The following is a 20,733-nucleotide window of genomic DNA, read 5'->3' as shown; positions in this document are numbered from 1 at the left end:
CCTTAAATTGAATTTTAAATCTCTAGGTCAAAATTTGACCTAGAAGCGAGAAGAATGCATAAGGCTTTAATTTTAATGTGTTCTTTTGTGGATTTTTAGATTTAATGTCAAGGAATAATTAGCCTCTGATTTCAATCCAAGCTCTAGTCTATTATGCCCAAAATTAATTTTTGAAAGTATAGATAAATTTATTTTAAAATTTTATTACAAACTTTGGAGAATTTTTGTGAGCTCAAATTACTAGGATTTATTCCATATGTCAACCTTAACCCATGATTTAAATTTTAAGTCATTTAGAACTTATTTGATCAGTCAATTAGTAAACCAAAACATTACTTATAAAATTGGTCTAGGGAATTCAGTAAATGTCTCTTTTCCAATGTTCGTATTCTCTCTCCTTGTTGCGCTCCCTAGCTATGGTGATCGTGGTTTCTAGTGTTTGTTGAGTGTGATCATTCAAGCCATTTAGTTTTTTTTTTATTTGTTTTTGGCATGTGCGTGGTTTATTTCTATTAACCCAAGTGCTTTTGGCCTTAGGGTTACGTTGCGATTGTTAGATGGCAGCAAAACCTTCTTCATCTTCCCCAAACTCGTTGGGTAAATTGCCAGCTGGAGCGTCTATTTCATCAAAAAGTTTTTTTGATTCTAAAGGCTTTGTTAACTCTAGTAAATCCCGTTCCTTTTGCGATGTAGTTTTCAATGCTTCTTCTTCTATTGATCCAGTTTTTTTCTTTTACTAATTCGTTTGTAAAAGGTGTTCCTTCTCTTTTGATGTCTGATGAGGACATTATTAAGCTTTCTAGCCCTTTTCATTTCACGCTTGTTGGAAAATTTTTGGTCCGTAGACCTAATTTAGACACGATTCAAAATTTATTCATAAATTTGAAGTTATCCAGTGTTTTTTCTTGTTGGTCATATTGATGCTAGACATATTGCAATCCAACTAAGTAATGACTTGGATTATAGTTGTGTTTTTGCTGCGAGATCATACTACATCAATAATTGTCATATGAGATTACTCAAATGGACACCGTACTTTGATGTTAAGGAAGAATCTCCTATTGCGCCTATTTGAATATCTTTACCCAATTTACTATTACTTTTTTTTAATTCACATGTTCTCCACGCCTTGGATTCTATTTTTGGTAGTCCATTGCAATCCAATCAAGCTACTTCCTTGAAATCAAGGCCTTCTATAGTGAGGATATTGGTGGAATTGGACATTATTAAGAAGCATTCTAAGTAGATTTTGCTTAGTTCAAAAAATTCTGGTTATCTTCAAAAAGCAGAATTTGAAAATGTTCCTTCTTTTTATAATCATTACAAGATCCATGGACATTCAACCAATGAATACTTTGTGCTCCATCTGAAACTTAAAAAAAAAAATAATGAAGGTTCTAACATTGTAGTAGAAGGTAACTTTGGGGAAGAGGAGAAAGAAGATATATCAACGGAATTGCATGGTGTGAATAATAGTGATGAACAGGCCGTTGGTGAGAATTTAGATTTTTGTCATTATGATAAATCTATTGATGGAAACAATAAAATTTATCCCTACATTTTTCTCAATGAAACTTTGGAAAATAATTCCCTTATTAGAACGGATAGGCATAATTTGAATGGTATAAATTGTGAGGATAATAATCTTGGTATGCTTGATTCTAATGATTATCATATTATTGGTAATATAACTATGCTGGTAGGTGTTATGCTGATAGGTGTTATAAGTGATGTTTTACCCACTTTACCTCAAACTCAATGTACTTTAATTCATAATTATGGGATGAGTTCAAATATACAAAATGACAAAAATGTTGATAATGAGGAAGGTGATATTTCTGATCATGAAAATGAGTCTCTTATGGATAAGCAAAATGTGGTTTCAACTAAGCCTAAGGGGAATGAGGAGCACAACAAGAATTTTGAAGAGGATTATGTTAAAGCATCCAAATTCAAAAATAAGAATAAGAAAAATGGTGGGGGTAGTTCATCTAGGATAACAAGAGCCTCAAATGTTTCTACCAATTCTAATGGTTGTCTCTCATTTGGAATATACGGAGGATGGGGGCTTCCTTGTGCAAGGACAGGGTGAGAAACTCAAATAGGATCCATAATATTTAGCTTCTTGTTTTAATTGAGCCTTTAATTTCCTCATATTTCATTGATTCATTGTTGTCCAGTCTGGGTTTTGATTTGGCTTTTGGTAATTGTTCTAACAAGATTTGGTTATTTTGGAAACTTGACATTATAGCTAATTAACCTAAAAATGTGCATACACCTATTAATATTTTTCAATTATCATGATATGCTTCTTTTGTTTATGCTTCTTATTCTATACTTGGTAGGAAAACACTCTAGAAATAGTTTAGTGGTGTTTCCTCCGTTACTTTAGCTCCTTGGATGATTGGAGGTAACTTCAATACCATTTCTAATATTAATGAAAGAATAGGGGTAAACCATCTAATTCCTATGCTATGGATGATTTTAATGATATGATTTACAATTCTAATTTGCATGACATTGGCTTTTCGGGAAATGCTTTTACTTAGAATAAGGATACTATGTGGCAATGATTAGATCATATTTTATTTAAAGATTCTTGGATTTTTTCATTTTTATTTACTCATATTGATCATTTAAGTAGGACTTTATCATATCATTCCCCTTTACTTTTAAATATTTCTCAGTAGCAGCAATACTCCTCCCTTTAGATTTTAAAATATGTGGATTTTAGATAATTCTTTTAACACCATTATCAATAGAAATTGGCATGCTCCTCTATTTCCTTATGATAAGGGCATGACTAGATTCTGCTTAAAACTCAAAAGGCTTAAAAAAAATTTGTATTGGTGGAATAAGTGTGTTTTTAAAAACATTTTTTTCTAATATTTCTCAAACTGAGGATTTGGCTAATAGTGCGAATATAAATTACATGAATGTCCCTTCCTCTTAGAATCTTGTGTTACTTAATGAAGCTAAGGCTTCTTTGTTTAAACATCAAGAAAAAAGGGAGTTTATTGAAAACAAAAGGCTTCTTCTAAATTCTTGGTTGAGGGGATAGAAATACTAATTTTTTTCACAATATTGCTAACCATAAGAAAGTTATTAACCACATTCACAAGATTACTCCCCCTAATGGTGTTTCTATTGATAGTCTTGATTTGATTTATGCCTCTGGTATTGATTACTTTCATTGAGTTTTTAACAAAGATTTCTCTCTAGATTTAAACATTGATTATTTTTTCATTCCTTCTCTTATCTCTCAGGAGGAAAATAATTTTTTTACTAAAATGCCTAATGAGCAGGAGATTTTTTTAACTCTTAGTAGTATGAATTTTGACTCTTTTGTCAGTCCAAATGGTTTTACCACTAAGTTTTTTCAAAAATGTTGGTCCATTATTAAAGAAGATCTCATAAATGTTGTTAGGGATTTCTACTTGGGGAATCCTTACCCCAATTTTTTAACTTTTACTTCGATTATTTTAATTCCTAAGAATGATGCTATTAACTTTTTTTATTATTACCGTCTGATTAGCTTGTGTTCTTTTTTAAATAAGCTTAATGCTAAATTTTTTATGTGTAGGATTTCTATTTTATTACCTAAAATCATTTCTTTGGAAAAAATGACCTTTGTTAAAGGTAGGTCTATCTTTGATAATGTTTTAATGGATCAAAAGTTACTTCATGACTTGGAAGTTAAAATTATTGGTGGTAATATTATTTTTAAGGTTGATATTTCTAAAGCTTATGATAGTTTAAATTGGGAGTTCTTTAACCTGATGTTAAAGCTTTTTGGGTTTAATATGGATTATATTAACCTTATTAAAAATAGCATTGAGGGTTTTTTCTTCTCTGTTATGATCAATGGTAAATGTCATGATTATTTTAAGTCCACTCATAGACTTAAACAAGGGGATCATCTTTCCCATGCTTTGTTTATTATTGATGTTGAAATTCCTTCTAGAGGTCTTAACAAGTTATTTTGAAATCATCCTACATTGCATTTTAGAATGCTTGGTGGTTAACCTATTACTCATTTGAGTTTTGCTGATGATTTCATTATTTTCACTAATGGCTCCATTATAATGTTGTATATTTTGTTTACTTTTCTTGATCAATTTCAAAGAGAATGTGGTCTTATTTCTAATCCTCACAAGAGTTGTTTCATCACTTCCAAGTCTATTTCTAATCAAAGAATCCATGATATCTATAATAAGTTTGTCTTTTCCCATAAGACTTTACCTTTGAAATATTTAGGTACTCCTCTTTTTAGTGGTAGAAATAGATCTCACTTATTTGAAGACATCTTCAATGCTATTCACAAAAAACTTACTACTTGGGCTTTGAATTTTCTTCTTATGGTGGTAGGTTGGTTTAATTAAACATGTGCTTTATTATATTATTATTTATCTCTTTCATACTTTATGCCCTACAGGGAATGTTTGTTGTAGGATGGAAAGTCTTTTTAACAATTTTTTTTGGGGTGTTACAGACACTAAATCTACCATTTTGTGGACTTCTTGGACTAATAACTCTAGGGATTTTTAGGAGGGGAATCTTGGTTTTAAAATTATAGGTGAGATGTTGACCAATTTTTCATACAAACTTTAGTTTTCTTTTAGATCTAAAAAACGTATGTGGGCTAAATTTATGATTGTTAAATATTATGCTCATTATCATCCTCTTGCTTGTCACTTTAAACAAGGTGATTCTTTTAATTTGAGAAGGCTCTATGCCATCAAGTGGGAGGCTGAAAATTTTATCCAATGTATTTTGGGTATTGGCAATATCTTATTTTGGTAAGATAAGTGTTTGGGTAACTTTTCTATTAACAGTTTTTTAAAAACTTATTCTACTTTTACTTGCAAAGTTAATTATTTTATTTATAATGGTATTTGGATGTTAATTTACTTTGTGAAAATGTCCCGCGTTTAATTGTTAGTCTTATTCTTAATATTCCTATTTAATTGGATAATGAGGATATCAATATGTTTACTAAGGCCAATGATAGTAAGTTTGGTTTAAAGCAAGTTTGGCACTCTATCAGACAATCCTACCCAAAGGCTTTACTTTATTAAGCAATTTAGAACCATGCAATCCCGTCTTCTTACACTATTTTAGTTTAGCGGACTATGCATAATTATTTACCGGTGGGCTTTAGGCTTATGAAAATGGTTTTCACCTTATCTCCAAATGTCAGTGGTGTTATCACATTGAGAACATAAATCATGTTTTCACTAATGGTCCTATAGCTCTAAAAGTTTGGCTTCACTTTGATAACATTTTTAATGCTCATTTTTGCAATAATTATAGCTCTATTATGAATATTTTTCAAACCTGGTTTACACCTTCTAAATGTCATATTCGTAATATTTTGCTTATTATTATTTGTTGGCTTTTATGGAAGAATAGAAACGAAGCTAAACATGAAAATATTTTTATGAATGCGATGACCATTGTTGGTAAAGTAAAAGATAAAATTTTGTAGTTGTCTTTAGCCAATTTGATTAAAGGCAATGCTTTCATTGGTTATTACCACACTACTACTGATTTTGGTGTTTCTTCTCATTTAGACCCCATTGTTATTACCATAGAATTGTGAGATGGATTAAACCCAATGATGGGTGATTTAAACTCAACATTGATGGCACTCTTAATGATTCCAATGCGGGTTGTGGTAAGCTAATTAGAGATTCTAATGGACATGTAGTCATTACTTTTCGGGTCCTAGTTCCTCTAATAATGCCATTATGGCTAAAATTCAAGCTTTGCAATATGGTTTACATTTATGTATCTCTTTAGGTATCACTAAATTTTGGGTTGAAGTTGATGCTAAGCTTCTTATTTATTATATTAATGGTAATACAATGTCCAACCCATCATTCTTTTATATGATTAGAGATATTAAACAGTGTCTTTCCCTCATTTCTTTTTTTCATTATCCATGTTTTGCGTGAAGGAAATGCTACTACGGATTGTCTTGCCAAAATTGGTTGCAATTTGAGTGATTTTACTAAATATGGTGTATCCTTTTTACCTGTCAACCTTAAGGGTTTGGTGAGATTGGACCATTTGGGATTTCCTTATGTTCGGTCTAGCTAAAGCTTTAGTTTTTGGTTTTATGTTGAAGGATGTCTTCTTTGGCTTCTTTTGGGGGTTTGGGTCCATTTTGTTGGCAATTTTAGGTCTGATCTCGACTTTTAGTTGGTTTCCTCACTGGTTTTTTTCTCTTGTTGCTCTGGATTTTTTTTTTTTGTATTCTTTTTGCATGAGGGGTTTTATTTTGGCTATGATTTTTCATCTTAAGGAGTGTGTCTCTATTCATATATGTTACTTACCCTTTCTTATTCTGATCTTTATTTGGAATGGGAATAGAATTATTTATAGTTTGAATACTACTTCTCATAAGTGTTATAATCTGTATTGGTTGTCATATTATTTTTTGAGTGATTTGGTTGATAGTTTTCTTATCTATGATTTATGTTTATTTCTTTATAGTGATTGGATTGGGTATTTTTTCCTTGTTCATATGTGGTATTTGTTGGTGATGCATCTGATTGAGTGGCTTTATCCTTGTTTCTAGAGTTTCATCCATATGCTGGGTGGTTTTTGGATTGGGTTTGAGTAGCAAGTGAATACTGATAATCATGATTTCTTCGATACTACACACTTGAGAAAGTTTCTCATTTTATCATGGACCTTTCATCATTAGAATTTTTATGTTTGGTTTGTTAAGTGTGCTTTGTTGTTTGTTGTAGGCTGATGTTGCCCTATTTGAGCGATTTTATTTTGGTTGTTTTCCTCTATCCTCATCTGCGGATGTGGTTGGATTGGTGTTGCTTTATCTATACTTGTGATGTTAATTTTGTCAATGCTTTTTAGGGGCATATCATTGGTTTCGGTATTTGGATTTGCACTTTCCCTTTATGTTCATTCATGTTCATATCTATGGCAATTTTTCCCACTTACTATTATATTGGATTGGTTGGTTGTGGCAAGGTCTCTACATTGCCAATATAATGGGGACTTTATGGATCATGTATTTAGTTATTAGTGGGGTTGTTATTACATGTTGCTCGATATTTTTTATTACGTTTGGTGGCTGCTATATCTCTGTTGCCTATCAGATTATTGCTCTTGCATGTTATTTGGTCAATTTTTCTAATGTTTCTATTGATGTTTGGTACCATTTGTTTTTTTTTTTTTTTTTTTTTTTTTTTTTTTTTTAATTATTGTCATGAGGCTTATCTTTAGGAATGTTTTTCTAGAACTCTATGCAACATGGCTTCACTTATTTAAATATGTTGGGTTACTTTGCTTTCCAATTCTGCAATAGTTGGATTGTTTATATGAAGTGTTGTTGTAACATTCATCGGAACTCGAATTGTTGCTTTGGGGGCCTTAATTCTCTTCTACTGGGTGATGTTTTGTCTATTTTGAGATGTTACACTTTAGTAATTTGGATGATGATTCTCCCACTATAGCTCGGGTTATGAACATTCGCTCTATTTGGTATTGCTTTAAAGTGGTTTGTTTCACAATTCCTTCTCAGTTACAGTACTAATTTGAGCATTTCATTATATGATAGCAAGGTTTGTAATGTAAGATTACATAATGCAAGAAACAGGATAATTTTCATAGTGTTTGAATGGGTTTACTTCACTTATATTTTATATAATTCTAATTGCTACCAACTACTAACTATTTACAAATTTTTTTGTTATATCCATATTTTGTTGTGCTTGTTTCTTTTTTGCAGTCCCTATTTCTTTCAAGTTAGTTGGACTGAGGCTTTTGTGGACAAGATGAGTATTTTTTGCAAGAAGACTATGATGAATGTCTCTTTTCTTATCTTCTTTTTTTGGATGTTGTTTACTTGCAGCCCTAAAATGTTATTATTTTTTTAAGCAAATGCAAAGAGCAATATTATTAGAAAAAACTAGGAAAGGAAAGCAATAAGTAAGTGATAGCTAGCCTATCACAATCTTCCTTCACTAAGAAAGTAAAAAAGTGAAGGAAGATTATTATGGAAAATGTTCCAAAGGAAATTACCACTAAGAGCATAGGTTGCACAATAATTCACAACCTTATTCTCATTTATATAAATATAATTAAAAATAATATAATTAAAATCATATAAAAAAGATAAATCTAGACAATTTCACTTTGCATCTAATCAAAACTGAGAAGTCAATGATTTTTTAAAAAGCTTAATAATGTTCATGTTGTCTCCTTCTATCCAAATGCCTTCAGAATCAATCATCCATGCTTCTTGTACATCTTTAATAAGAACAATAACAAAAATTTCAAGTTGAGTTATATCATAATGAAAGAGCTTCTTTCCCATAGTAGAGATGTGAAAGTTCGTTAGGGACGTTAAGCCCTTATGAACTAGCCCGAGGCTAACCAAGAGGGGGGTTAATTGGTGTTTTAAAATTTTCTTAATCAAAAACAAAATCTTAAACCAAACCAAAATTCAAAATAAGAAAATTAAAGTGCAGAAATTAATTGTAGAAAAAAATAGTAAGAATGAACACAGAGAAATTTATAGTAGTTCGGTCAACTTGACCTACATCCACTCCCTAGAGCCTCTCCTTCGAGTATTTCACTAAACTCAGTGACTCTCCTTTTTCTCCCACAGTAAGGCAGAGAAGCCTGTACAAACCTCCTTTCCACGACACCGCTGAGGCAAAGAACTCAACTCCTTTTACTTCCTCCTGAAGCAGGCAGAAAAACTGACTCCTTTCGCTTCCTCCTGTAGCAGGCAGAGAATCTCGATTAATTGCTGAAGTAGACCTCTCTCGAACCTCCAAGGAACTAGAGACGATGACCAAAGAAGATTGCTCGGATCCTTGCTTGGAGCAACCTTTGTGAAACCCCTCACAAACGCCCCCTCACAAGATCCTCTCTCTCTCCCTTGCTCTCCCTCTCTTATTGGCTCTCTCAGGTCAGACAACAGCAAAAGATACAATCTTGAGTAAATAAGAGGTCTTATATAGAAGAGCTCCAAATTTTCTCATAATTGCAATAAACTGAAATAATCGTCCAGGATGATTGAAGGATCGTCCTGTACGATCAATACAAATTCAGCTTAATTAGTCAGGATAATCTGGGAGAGTTTGGATAATTAAAGGACTTGTTTGTTATGATCGTCCAGGATGATAGGATATTATCATGTATAATTAGTTTAAAATTATTGAGTATTGTCCAGAACATCACCCTGATTACATATCTGGATGATGGAAAACTAAACTGATCGTCCTGGGTAATTTCACAATCATCCAAGACAATTAGTTCAAAACATCAAATATCATTCAGAGCATCACCTTAATTACATGTCTTGACGATGGAAAAATAACTGATCATCTAGGATGATTTGGGATTGTCCCGGACAATTAATGCAAAATAATACACATGGTCCAGAACATCATTCTGGTCATTTAGGAAGAAACTAAAGTTTGTTTAACTATTCATCCTGGACGATCCTGCGATTGTCTATGACGATATGATCTAGCAACCAAACCTTAATTGTTTTCCTTAATTACCAAACTAATTTAGTCATAATTGCACAGCTTCGTCCAGGACAATGTCCTAAATGATGTCTAAAAATTAAAACATGCCTAAAAGGATCTAGCAGCTATTTCTTTCTAATTTGAGCCTATCATCCAAGACGATGATAATATCGTCCAGGATGATTTGCTTAATCGCGGCTACCTTAACCAGGATGTCCTAATTAGTGTTTCTATTTTTAACTAATCATCTAGGATGATTTTGGATCATCCCATATGATATGATAAAAAAAATAGAAAACTCTAAAATAGACAGAATTTTTTCCTGAGTGTGTGTGCACAAGGTTACTTAGTATTAAGACCTTTTGTTACAATTGACTCAAGAAAAGTTAAAAAATACTTAACAATGATTTATATACTGACTCAATCCTAATCTACCCAATCTTGATCTGGCTTGATTTGCAATTGGTCTTGTGGACCTGCTTTGTTAGTATGCAAGGCAGTCGTAGAAAAATAGAACTGTCAGAAATGTTTGTTATTATCAAAATCATAATTCCTGAATCCAGATTTGCAACAAGATGAATCTTCCTTTGTTATGTCTTATAATTCCTCCAATACTTGCACCATTATTGCTAAGGAATAAAGCATCAATGTTTATTTTAATCCATTTTGGAGGTGGGGGATGCCAAAGAAATCCTTTTAGTCCATATAACTAGTTAGCAACCCAATTATCCAGAAAATGATTAAGATATGGCTTAATAGATATGGATAAAACTTTAGTTGAAATAAGCATATGATAGAATTCCTATCTTTCCAATTATAAAAAAAGCATAGTAACAATAAATTCTAGCTAGAACAGGAATTTTAGTAGCTAAAAAGTGAAGATGATACCTCATATCCGAAACCAAATTAATGCAAGGAATATTGATTCCCCATTTCCTCAGAACTTCAAAAGTTTCAATCAGCTTTTTACAGGAAATAGAAATATGCATAATGTCTTCTTCTTCTAGATAGCCTCTCAGAGAAAGCTTGGAATTCAATAAAATGCTATAAGAAAGCAAACTATTTGTAGGAAGAGCATTTCTTCCAATTCTTCACTAAAAAAGAAGAATTCTAGGTTGCAACTTGAGCTTCTTTAGCCAACTGAAATCATTGGATTCACAATATTTGAAATATTCTTCAAAGGCTAAAACTTCTATCGATCTTCCTGAATGCTGATGAATTATCTCCATTCTATCTTCAGAACAATTTGGAAGGAATTGAACTTGCTTTATAATGTTGATCAGCTCTTCCCTAAAGGAGTCTTGCAAAAAACTATAATCAAAATCACCATTATCATTTAGCAATGCATCAATCAAGCACCTTTCCATAATGTTAGCATTAACATACGTCGACCAAACAAAAATTGCTTTGTCACTGAACCAAACATCCTCTAAAATGTTGATGTTTTTTCCATTCCCAACTCTTCATCTTAAGATAGGCTTTAAATGCTTTGCCCCATTTAAATTGATTTTCCATATTGCTGAAACTCCTCTTTGAGATGAAGACCAAATATTACTACCACGTTTTTCTATAAGAATTCTATTTAATTAGTAGTGTGTTTGGTTTTTGAATAAAGCTCCATGCCATTTTTTATCTCAACGGGCCTTCCCATAACATACATGAATGAAATCCAAGGCCACCTTTTGAGCTTGGTAGACAAAGCTCATTCCAATTAATGTAATGCATACCTTGCTTTTCATTATCTTTATGCCAAAGAAAATTTCTATAATGCATATCCAATACTTCAAGAATTCCTTTAGGCACAAGAGAATGAGTAATAAAATATGTTGGAGGAGATAGAAGAGAAGAGTTTATTAAAGTAACTCTTCTAGCAAGGGATAAGAATCTACTTCCCCAAGAGCTTAGCTTATCTAAGGAATGGTTAACAAGATTATGAAAATAAGATGAAATCATTAGGAGTTTTTTGTAATTCTTAGTATAGGGGATCATCGGCTCTTAGGTTTTATTTTGAGTTTTAAACATGATTTTCGCCTCCCGCTCTTGCCCTAGATACTTCCTTGCCCTAAAAATCTCGCATTCAAAGCTACGGCGGAGCAGGTCAGCATAAACTATCGCACGAGCTGCTCTTCATAGCTTGAAGAAGTCGTCTTAAATTTTTTCTTACCTATTTTGTTTGTTTTCGACCTCCAGCTCATGCACGGAAGCACTCTTCACTAGCTTTCCCTTTCTTCTTTAAAAATCTGTCCCTGTGGCCAGTTGCCATGGAACAAATCCCGGTATTGTTCGCTGAAGACGGAGAAGATGATAGAAATGGTTGTGTTTTGATTTGTTTTATATGGTTTTCCATCTTTTCAGATGCATTCCTTAAGTTTAGCATTTGATTCCGTGTTTTGCTCAAAATTTTGATTTTATTTTGTTGAACCGCTAGTCACCTGCTTTCCCTTTCTCTGGATCCACGACTTGATTTGTTTTATTTGGTTTTTTTTTGGGTTTAGTTGTAGTGAAATGAAATTAAAAAAAAAAAATCCTCTTGGTGTTGTATGGAAGAAATTATTATAGTGAAATTAATAAAAAAAACTATCTTTGACTAGTTGTTGTTGAATTTGAATGAACTGAACATAAATGTCTAGATGACAGCTTTTGATAAGAATGAATGGAAAGGAATTCATGAAGTAAATAAAATAAAAAAAGTTGGTAAGACTGATGAGTTTGCTAATTGTGCTATATTTGTTTGTTTATTTCATGTAATGAGCTGCGCTAATTATAAATTCATGTTCTTGTGATTTCGTTTAGGCCAAGAGCATCAATTTTATGTTAAGCATCGAGACATGAAATATATAGTGCTTATTTAATACTAAGAATGTGTAATTTAATTACAAATTATTATATATTTTGAGTCACTGATTAGATTGTAAGTATTATATTTAATAGTTTTTATTTTAAAAAAATAAAAAATGTCCTTGATAGTCCTAAGCACGGATGAAAAAAATTGAGAGAATTAAAAAAAAAAATTTAGGCCCCCCCTAGATTATATATTTTGAGTCACTGATTAGATTGTAAGTATTATATTTAATAGTTTTTATTTAAAAAAAAAAATTAAAAATGTCCATGATAGTCCTAAGCATGGATGAAAAAAATTGAGAGAATTAAAAAAAAAATATTAGGCCCCCTCTATAAAAAATTTCTGGCTCTGCCACTGTGTGTAGGCCACTCCGTGGGTTCCCAAAAAAAAAAGATAATTCAATAAATGATCAAAATTTAATTAAAAATAAAAATATGAAATAAATTGCACACATTTAAATCATAAATACAATTTAGAAAAAAAAAATGAAAACCCCATTAGAAAACCCTAAGCATATAAATAATGAAACTTAAAGAAAATTCAATAATTAATTAAATAAAATAATAAAAAATTAATTAAAATACTAAATAGGCTTAAACTTTCATGGATCTTATTTTAGATCGTTCTTGACCTATGTTGATGAGTCCATAACGGTTGTAGTTGATTTGATACAAAAATAAAAAGAATAACTTAAATCTTTAAGTAAATTAATGCATGATAAAGGATGAGTTTATGGTGACAGAGTTCACATGAGGTGAGAGAACATCCAAATTTTGCCGAAGATTTTCGAATCTTTTGTCATGGTCGTTTATGGTGGTATAGGGTCGCCGGTCATCCTCCGATGACCGGAATACCTCAACCCATGTATCTGACGTGTGTCTGAGTCCTTTAGATGCAAAAAGATAGATTCTCTTTCAACCGTAACTTGACAAAGAGTTCTTATTTCAAGAATACTCCTCTAATAATTAGAGAAAGGTCATTTTTTTTCCAATCGTTAGAATGCACTGATGGAAGTAGAGGGAAAGAGGTGGTATATGTACCTTGTTTGGATCGTAAGGTACCAGATTCTACATTGGATTTTCTTCAATCTGATTCCTTGATTAATATAGCTTCTGATTTTCCTCCCAAAGCAAATGATTTTGAGGCTTCTTCTTCTACAAGATTTAATTTGAAAGTGAATCATTATTTGTTTGATAAGGGGAATAATTTTGTTAACGACTCATCTGTTGGTGGCTATGAGAAAGGTTTTTCTAAAACTTTGCTGGAGGATATTTCTAATAAGTGTTCTATTGATATTAAGAAACCTCCTGTTTTAAAAAATTCTGATTTGAAGAAGGTGAATGTCTTGATTAAAACTCTACATGTTAAAATAAATTTTTTAAAGGAGTTTCTGAAGACATTGAGGATGTGAATGTGATTAAACATGACGTGGAGAAAGAAAGTGCTAATGTTCAAGTTTTGAGGAAATCTTTCGTTGTTAAAATTCTTAGCAAAAAACTTGCCTTTTTCCATCTTTAGTCTTGAATTGAGACATCAATGGAGTAAATTTGGTGGTTTTCATATAACCGCTCTTGGGTTAGATTGGTTGTTGTGTTCGTTTCATTCATTTGAAGCTATGGAGGAAGTTTTAAATGGAGGGTCTTGGTATGTGGGTGGATTCATAGTTGGTATAGATAAATGGACACCTAATTTTTCTCCTATTTCTATGGATGGAATATCTTCACCTATTTGGGTTTGATTGCCTCATTTTACCACTTCATTGTTGGGATGAAGTCAATATTACAAAAATTGTTTCAAGAATAGGAACCCTGTTGTTATTAGATAGTAACATGTTTAAATGGGTAGAAGGGAGTTTGCTAGAGCTTATGTTTGAATCAATTTGAATTCTAAGCTTCCTTGTGGAATTTGGATTGAAGAGTTGTTGGAAAATTTTTTCAAAAAAATTGAATATGAGAATATATCAGTATTATGTTTCAAGTGTTGAAGGATTGGACATAAAGTTTATGTGTGTCCTAATATCTCAACTTAACTGAATCATTCTTTCAGGGAAAGCCCAAAGAAAGTGGTTCACAAATTTGATATTGAGAATGAAAATTCTTATGGTCCATGGATGCATGTTGAATTCAGGAATAAGAAGAGAAGAAAAGTTTTTTTTCAGGAAAAACTTGATGGTGGAATAAAGGTTTCTGATTCACATACCCTTGTGGATAATTTTTCTGCTGATGATGGAAAGGTTAATGAGAAGAATATTGTTTTCCGACAATATTTCTAAAGAAATTGTGGATAAGTTTGGTGTTATATCTGATTTGGGTAAAAACAATAAATTAATGTGTTATCTCATGAGAATGATGTAATAGAAGCTGCTGGCAATAAAACTGATTTTAATAATTTAGTAGAAGTTATTGTTAATGAGGATTCAAATGAAGATATCGATGGAATTAATCCGGTTTGTGTGATTAAAAATAGTCCTTATGAGGCTACTACTAATGAGGGGAAATATTCGGAGATTGCTATTGAAGCATTAAACAATTCTAATATTTAGTTTAGGGTTTAGGGTTTAGGATTATATGGTGGTGATCCTGTTACAGTTGTGAGGAATTCAACAAGGGAATTAGAGGTGGAAGCAGATTTCTGTTTGAACATTGAGGCTAGTTCAAAGAATTTTGTTAATTTGAATTCAAATATGGTGGTGAAGGTGAAGAATAAAGTTTCTAATCCCGTTATGGATATTGGTCATGAAATTATTAACTCTTCTAACTTTAAACATAAATTGTTTAAAGAACTTCAATCATTAGGTCCGTTGGAAGATCTCGGCAGAAGAAGAAATGTCGAGTTGAGGTTGAAAAATGGTAGCGGGGACCTTTCCTCATCGGTTCACTAATATGGTATTTTATGAAGATTGGAATGGGGGTGAATGCCACATAAAGTTCTTGTTTATTCTAATAGCAACAGGATTGCATCTTCTTTGGAGATCTTTGTTCACAAAGGCTACATCGTTGGATAGCTTCAAATATGATGATCTTCGTAAGAGAGAAGTAGCGGTTGGGCTACTTGGCATTATTTTTTTTTTATTATTATTATTTGAATAATGAGATTCGTGTGATGGAGTTTAGGATTCCTACTATTTTTCATTTTTCTCCTATTAGGGATCCCTGCGATACTAACCAACCTTTTTAGTTATTTTATATTTGGTGTCCCCATCACCCCAATTAGCTTAAAATTAGGAGTAGTGTATCTTATCTTTGTTATGATTTTTCATTTTTGCAAATACTTTTTCTTAGTTTTTTGCTTTTCAATAATTGTTACCTATCTTTTGTCAAGTAAGGCAACGTCATTAGTTGAGTTTAGTTTTCTTCTTGTACTAGGTTTTTTTTCTTTCTTTGTTCAATGCAATTTGCATACTTTCAAAAAAATGAGATAAATTATGAGTTTAGGAAATTCATAGCTAAATAAATAAAATACTTAAAAATATAAATTCAATTGCATTGAACTCCAAATAAATAATAGAATTTAAAAGTTAATAAACTTTTTAAAATTCCAACAAAAATAAAAAGTCAAAGTTTGGTAAAACCTTTCATTAATGGTTTAAAAAAACAATTAAATAAATATATAATTATATGATTAAACAAATATATATGAAAATAAAACTAAATCAGAAACAAAATAAAATAAAAAAATTTAAATAAAAATAAAATGAAAATTTAAATGATAAATCATCAAAATAAAGTTCAATTAAATAAACAAATTAAATCAATTTCATAAATAAATAAATTAAACAAAAAATGAATAAATAAAATAGAAATAAATAATTAAATAAAATAAATATTTAAACAAGAATCAATTAAATAATTCGAACTTAAATAATTAAATATTAAATTTTAATTCAAAAAATTTTAAATTTTAAATGAAATACATAAAATAAAATCAGATAATTACAAATAAAACTAAATGATTTAAATTAAATATATTTAAAAAAATCAAATTCAATTCAATTAAATTAAAAAAAGTAATTTAAATGAATTCAATTAATTAAATAAACCTTAAATAAAATGAGATTTTATATGTTTGTTTTATTCTTTGGAATGAAACAAATACATCCCTTTAGAAGCCTAGAGCTTATTGATATCAAGCACTTTAAAATTATTAATTAACATGATTCTTTAAAATTTAAGTAAATAAATTCTTAATTAAATGGAAGATTTATGTATTGGCTTTATTCTATGAAATGAAACAAATACCTCTCTTTAGATGCTTAGGACTTGTTGATTAATTATGACATCAAAACGCATTGGAGTTATTAATGAGACATGATTCTTTAAAACTTAATGTAAATAACATAAATATTTAAAAATCATAAATAAAATATAAAGCAATAAAGCTTAAACATAAACTAAGGGTTCGTTTGGGACGGCTTTTTTATTGCTTTCTAAAACGGAGTTTTAGTACAAAAATTTTTAATTTTTACTAAAACTCCATTTTAGAAAGCAATAAAAAAGCCTTCCCAAACGAAGCCTAAATCAATTGGTGTACAACACATAAACTTAACTCATAGATCGCTCACTAATCTACCTATGATATATCTAAACTATACAAAACCTAGTGTGTGAATTGCTTGATAGGACTATCAAATCTAATCTTTCTTTTGTGTTGATGTTGTGTGATTACTTTCTTGCACTTGATGTTGTAGTTTAATATTGTCTTAGTGGATGTGCTGATGTGATTACTTTTATTATACTCTGTGATGGCCTATGAATGATTATATGTAAATTGTGCATTATTTTTATATACTAACACTGCAAGAGTAGAGTCCTCTTTTAAATGTAAATGTAAGGCTGCATAGAATTGTAAATCATAAGGAGTTATGAAAGTTTTAAATTATAATTGCTTATTATAAAAGCATACAAGTTCAAAAGGAATGTTTTTCTTTCTTTGAAGATTATTTTCTTTTAGAATTCCATAGAAAATCTAGAGTGAGAAGACTTGAAGACATTTACTTAAGCAATTTCATTTAAAAGGACTTAGGTCATTATATAGGTGTAGAAATTCAAGCATGTGGTCGATAGAGCTTAGCAACATTTACTTTATAGCAAACCCTAGTTAGTATATTATGACATTTTACCCGGACTTCTTTTTTCTTTACATTATTTTATTTATGTATACCTTCTTTGATTGTGTAAATGATTTGCGATTAGAAAATGTATGTTTTTCCTAGATTTCTTAGTGACGCACACACTTTTTCTTGAATATACACATTAGGCTCCTAGGATTTTGTAGGTTTATTCTTTTACACCCCAACACCTTTACCTATTTGCATACATGATATGAATATTTATTTTACTTGCTACGTACACTAACCAACATACACAAGCCTAGACAAGCAAGCGATAGCCTAAGCGATGAGTCTGAGATTACATTTTTTGTTGGTATAAGGTTATTATGCTGCTAGATTTTTCTTAGAAAATCAGACATGTACGTTTGCATTATTCGCATATAAAAATTTAGAGTTCTGATAAAAATTGTTTCAAATTGCATTATTTATGTGCATTTGAATCCCTGATATATTTAAATTGCTTATTAAATTTTAAACTTAAACATTGAATCCTAAATAAATAGTTTAACTACCTTGCATATATTAGACCTAAAAAATCATGGTTTGACAAAAAACGATTAGATGGTTAACTAACTATCCACTTCAAGTAGACATAAGTTCAATTTGTATTTTGAACAATTCATGCACTTCCATCAAGGAAGATTATCCTGATCATCTAATATATTGACAACTTAAACTTAAAATTTAATCCTGATTTAAACTAGTAAGTTTAAACTATAGTATAGGTTAGAGTGTCTTTGATATCCCAGAATCTTAAAAACTCTCTACTTTTATCCTTTGATTTTGAAAAGAAATGTTTGAACTTTGAATCTTTCCTTGTTGGTATGTCTATTTCAAAAAATTCCTTGCCCACAATCTTTGGATTTAATTAACCATAAAGACTTGCCTATATAGAGCACCTAGAACCCTGCATTAGTTCATTAAAGTAGGAGAAAAATCTTTAAACGTAGATAAAATTTTTATCTATTGTTAATTAATTTTTAAAAGATAGTATATATCACTTTATTTTCCAAGATAAATAGTATATTTAATGTACTAAATTTTAATTATGAAAAAAAAAAATCAAAATATGATGAAATACAATTCTATCTTTCAAGATGGTATGTTATTAGCAATGCAAATCTAATTGTAGAAATATAAATTGAAATGAAGTGGCACAATATATTTTTCCACAAAGAGGATAAGAGCAATCAGCAGGAATAATTCAATTGTAGCATGGAAGAACAAGAACATAGCTTTCTAATCCCTAACCTTGTTTGCCAATCCACTCATCTTCATCGTCATTAATAAGGACTGAATGCACTCATCCTTAAACTCGTTCATGATGAAGAGGATGATCATCCACGAAAGCTGGTGGAGTTGTAGGAAAGAGATGAGCTTGATGGCACTCGCCACAAAGTTGAGGAGGATTTGAGCTGCAATGAGACTGTAAAAGTTCAATATCTACAAGCTTCCAATGGAAGGGGAGTCGTAGCCCTAGTTTGAAGTGGATGAATTGTTTTTACACAATCATAAGGGCAATTGCCGCTAAAGCACAGCTTGGAGTCACCGTAACACAAAATATACAACACACTATTTCAAACCTATTTCGCAATGAATCTTCAGCAACTTCCCTCACCACATGAATCACCACAAGCTTGGCTAATTTCAATCATTACAAGTTTATTATAAAGTTACTCGCCTTAGCTAAAACTTTTTATTACTCAGAAATATTTTGCATGATTCATACATGTAACATAAAAGAAAAAGGAAAAGCAAACCTACTTGTCTTTGCCAAAATTCCTTCATACAGGATCTAACATTGCCTCAAAAGGCAACATTTATACTTTTATTAGTAACTATAGGAGAAATCATCCGCTTGCAAGAAAGTGGCTCTCATTGATAATGACACGATTCTCCACTCTCTTAGCATGGAGGGTCGTTGAGTCCTTCAACAGCTAGCCACTGATTCCACTATAATATTCATTTGCAAGTCATCTGCCCTTCGCCAAGAGTACCTTAAACGTTGAAAACCTTCTCCATTGGGTTGAAGCACTCAACCAACACCTCCAAGATAAACGGCGATGATGAATCTGTAAGGTGCCTGAGACTATAGTAACCATAAGGCAATAACTTATAGTTACTATCTTTTACTATTTGGTAGTTATAAAAAATATACATCCTTATAGGACAACTGAATCAAGGAACTAATGTATACTCGTATATGTCTATATATAGGGCTTTCAGATGTACCTAACAAGTTCAAATAGAGGAACTCATACTTAACAGGTTCTGGTAACAAGAGTTCAGCTGAAAAAGTCACCTCACTGTTGACTCTTCTCGTAACAAAAAAAAAAGAAAAAAAAAAATCAAATCTCACCTGCCCTCTGTCGAAACACGTCGCACGACATCTTCCCACGTCGAAGCCATGCCTCGCATCGTTTCTCCCCACGATCGCTCGCACGATTCGTTCGAGTAGTTAAAAGCCCAAAGCGTCGAGGCTTTCAGCCTCTTCTACGCTCACCCTCTCTCCTCCCGATCTCCCCTCTAGCCGACGCCTCCTCCCATCTTCTCTCCCACTGTCGAGCTCAAGCTGACCTCCTCAGGCCACCGCCTCCTTTGATTCCGAGAGAGAGAGAGACAGAGAGAGGGAGGGAGGGAAAAGCCGATCCTACCTCATCCTTGGCCGATCGACTTTTCTCCTCAGACGGCTTTCCCTTCCTGGACGGAGTGGAAGTTACGACAGTTTGATCGGAACCAACAACGGAGCTCGCTGGTGTGAGGGTGACCTTCTCCCTTGCGCACGCTCCTTCGGCTCCTTTTGACTGCTCGGCCTAGCTCCTTCGACGACTTTCCCTTCCTGTTAGGAGAACAATTATTTGGTTCGGTGAACGTACGCTCCTCTACGTTCGGCCACCAATATTTTAGCGACACGTAGCATTAAGAAAAGTCGCCGACCCGACCCGCCGTTTTTTGGGTTCTCGTACATGCATTTTTTTAATTCCTTTACAAACCGAACAACATCCCATCACTTTTTGGATATATTTCAAATATCTAGCAAATACCGAGTTGTACCTAGTTTTTTCTAGCAATACCGAGCAAATACCTAGCAATACCGAGCAAATACCTAGCAATACCGAGCAAATACCTAGCAATACCGAGCAAATACCTAGCAATACCGAGCAAATACCTAGCAATACCTAGCAAATCCCTAGCCATACCGAGCAAATCCTGAGCAAATACTGAGTTGTACCGCGTACCGAGTACCGAGCACCGAGTACCGAGTTTTT

The 20,733-nt window shown here is 31.9% G+C and overlaps 1 long non-coding RNA gene across 3 annotated transcripts; it reads left to right on the top strand.

Annotated features, from left to right (window-relative positions):
• The first annotated feature begins 342 nt into the window (after nt 1-342).
• LOC114579340 lies at nt 343-7,913 on the top strand. 3 transcript variants are annotated; one of them, XR_003700268.1, is made up of 2 exons: nt 343-419; nt 538-7,913. It is a non-coding gene; the product is annotated as an uncharacterized LOC114579340 (long non-coding RNA). The 3 variants fall into 3 exon arrangements; XR_003700267.1 differs by having other exon boundaries at nt 382-441; XR_003700269.1 differs by having other exon boundaries at nt 386-448.
• Nucleotides 7,914-20,733: the final 12,820 nt, after the last annotated feature.

Source organism: Dendrobium catenatum, unplaced genomic scaffold, assembly GCF_001605985.2.
Source record: "Dendrobium catenatum unplaced genomic scaffold, ASM160598v2 fragScaff_scaffold_323, whole genome shotgun sequence".
Lineage (NCBI taxonomy): Eukaryota > Viridiplantae > Streptophyta > Magnoliopsida > Asparagales > Orchidaceae > Dendrobium > Dendrobium catenatum.
Note: the sequence above shows the minus strand (reverse complement) of the source record. Positions and strands in the feature narration are given on the sequence as shown.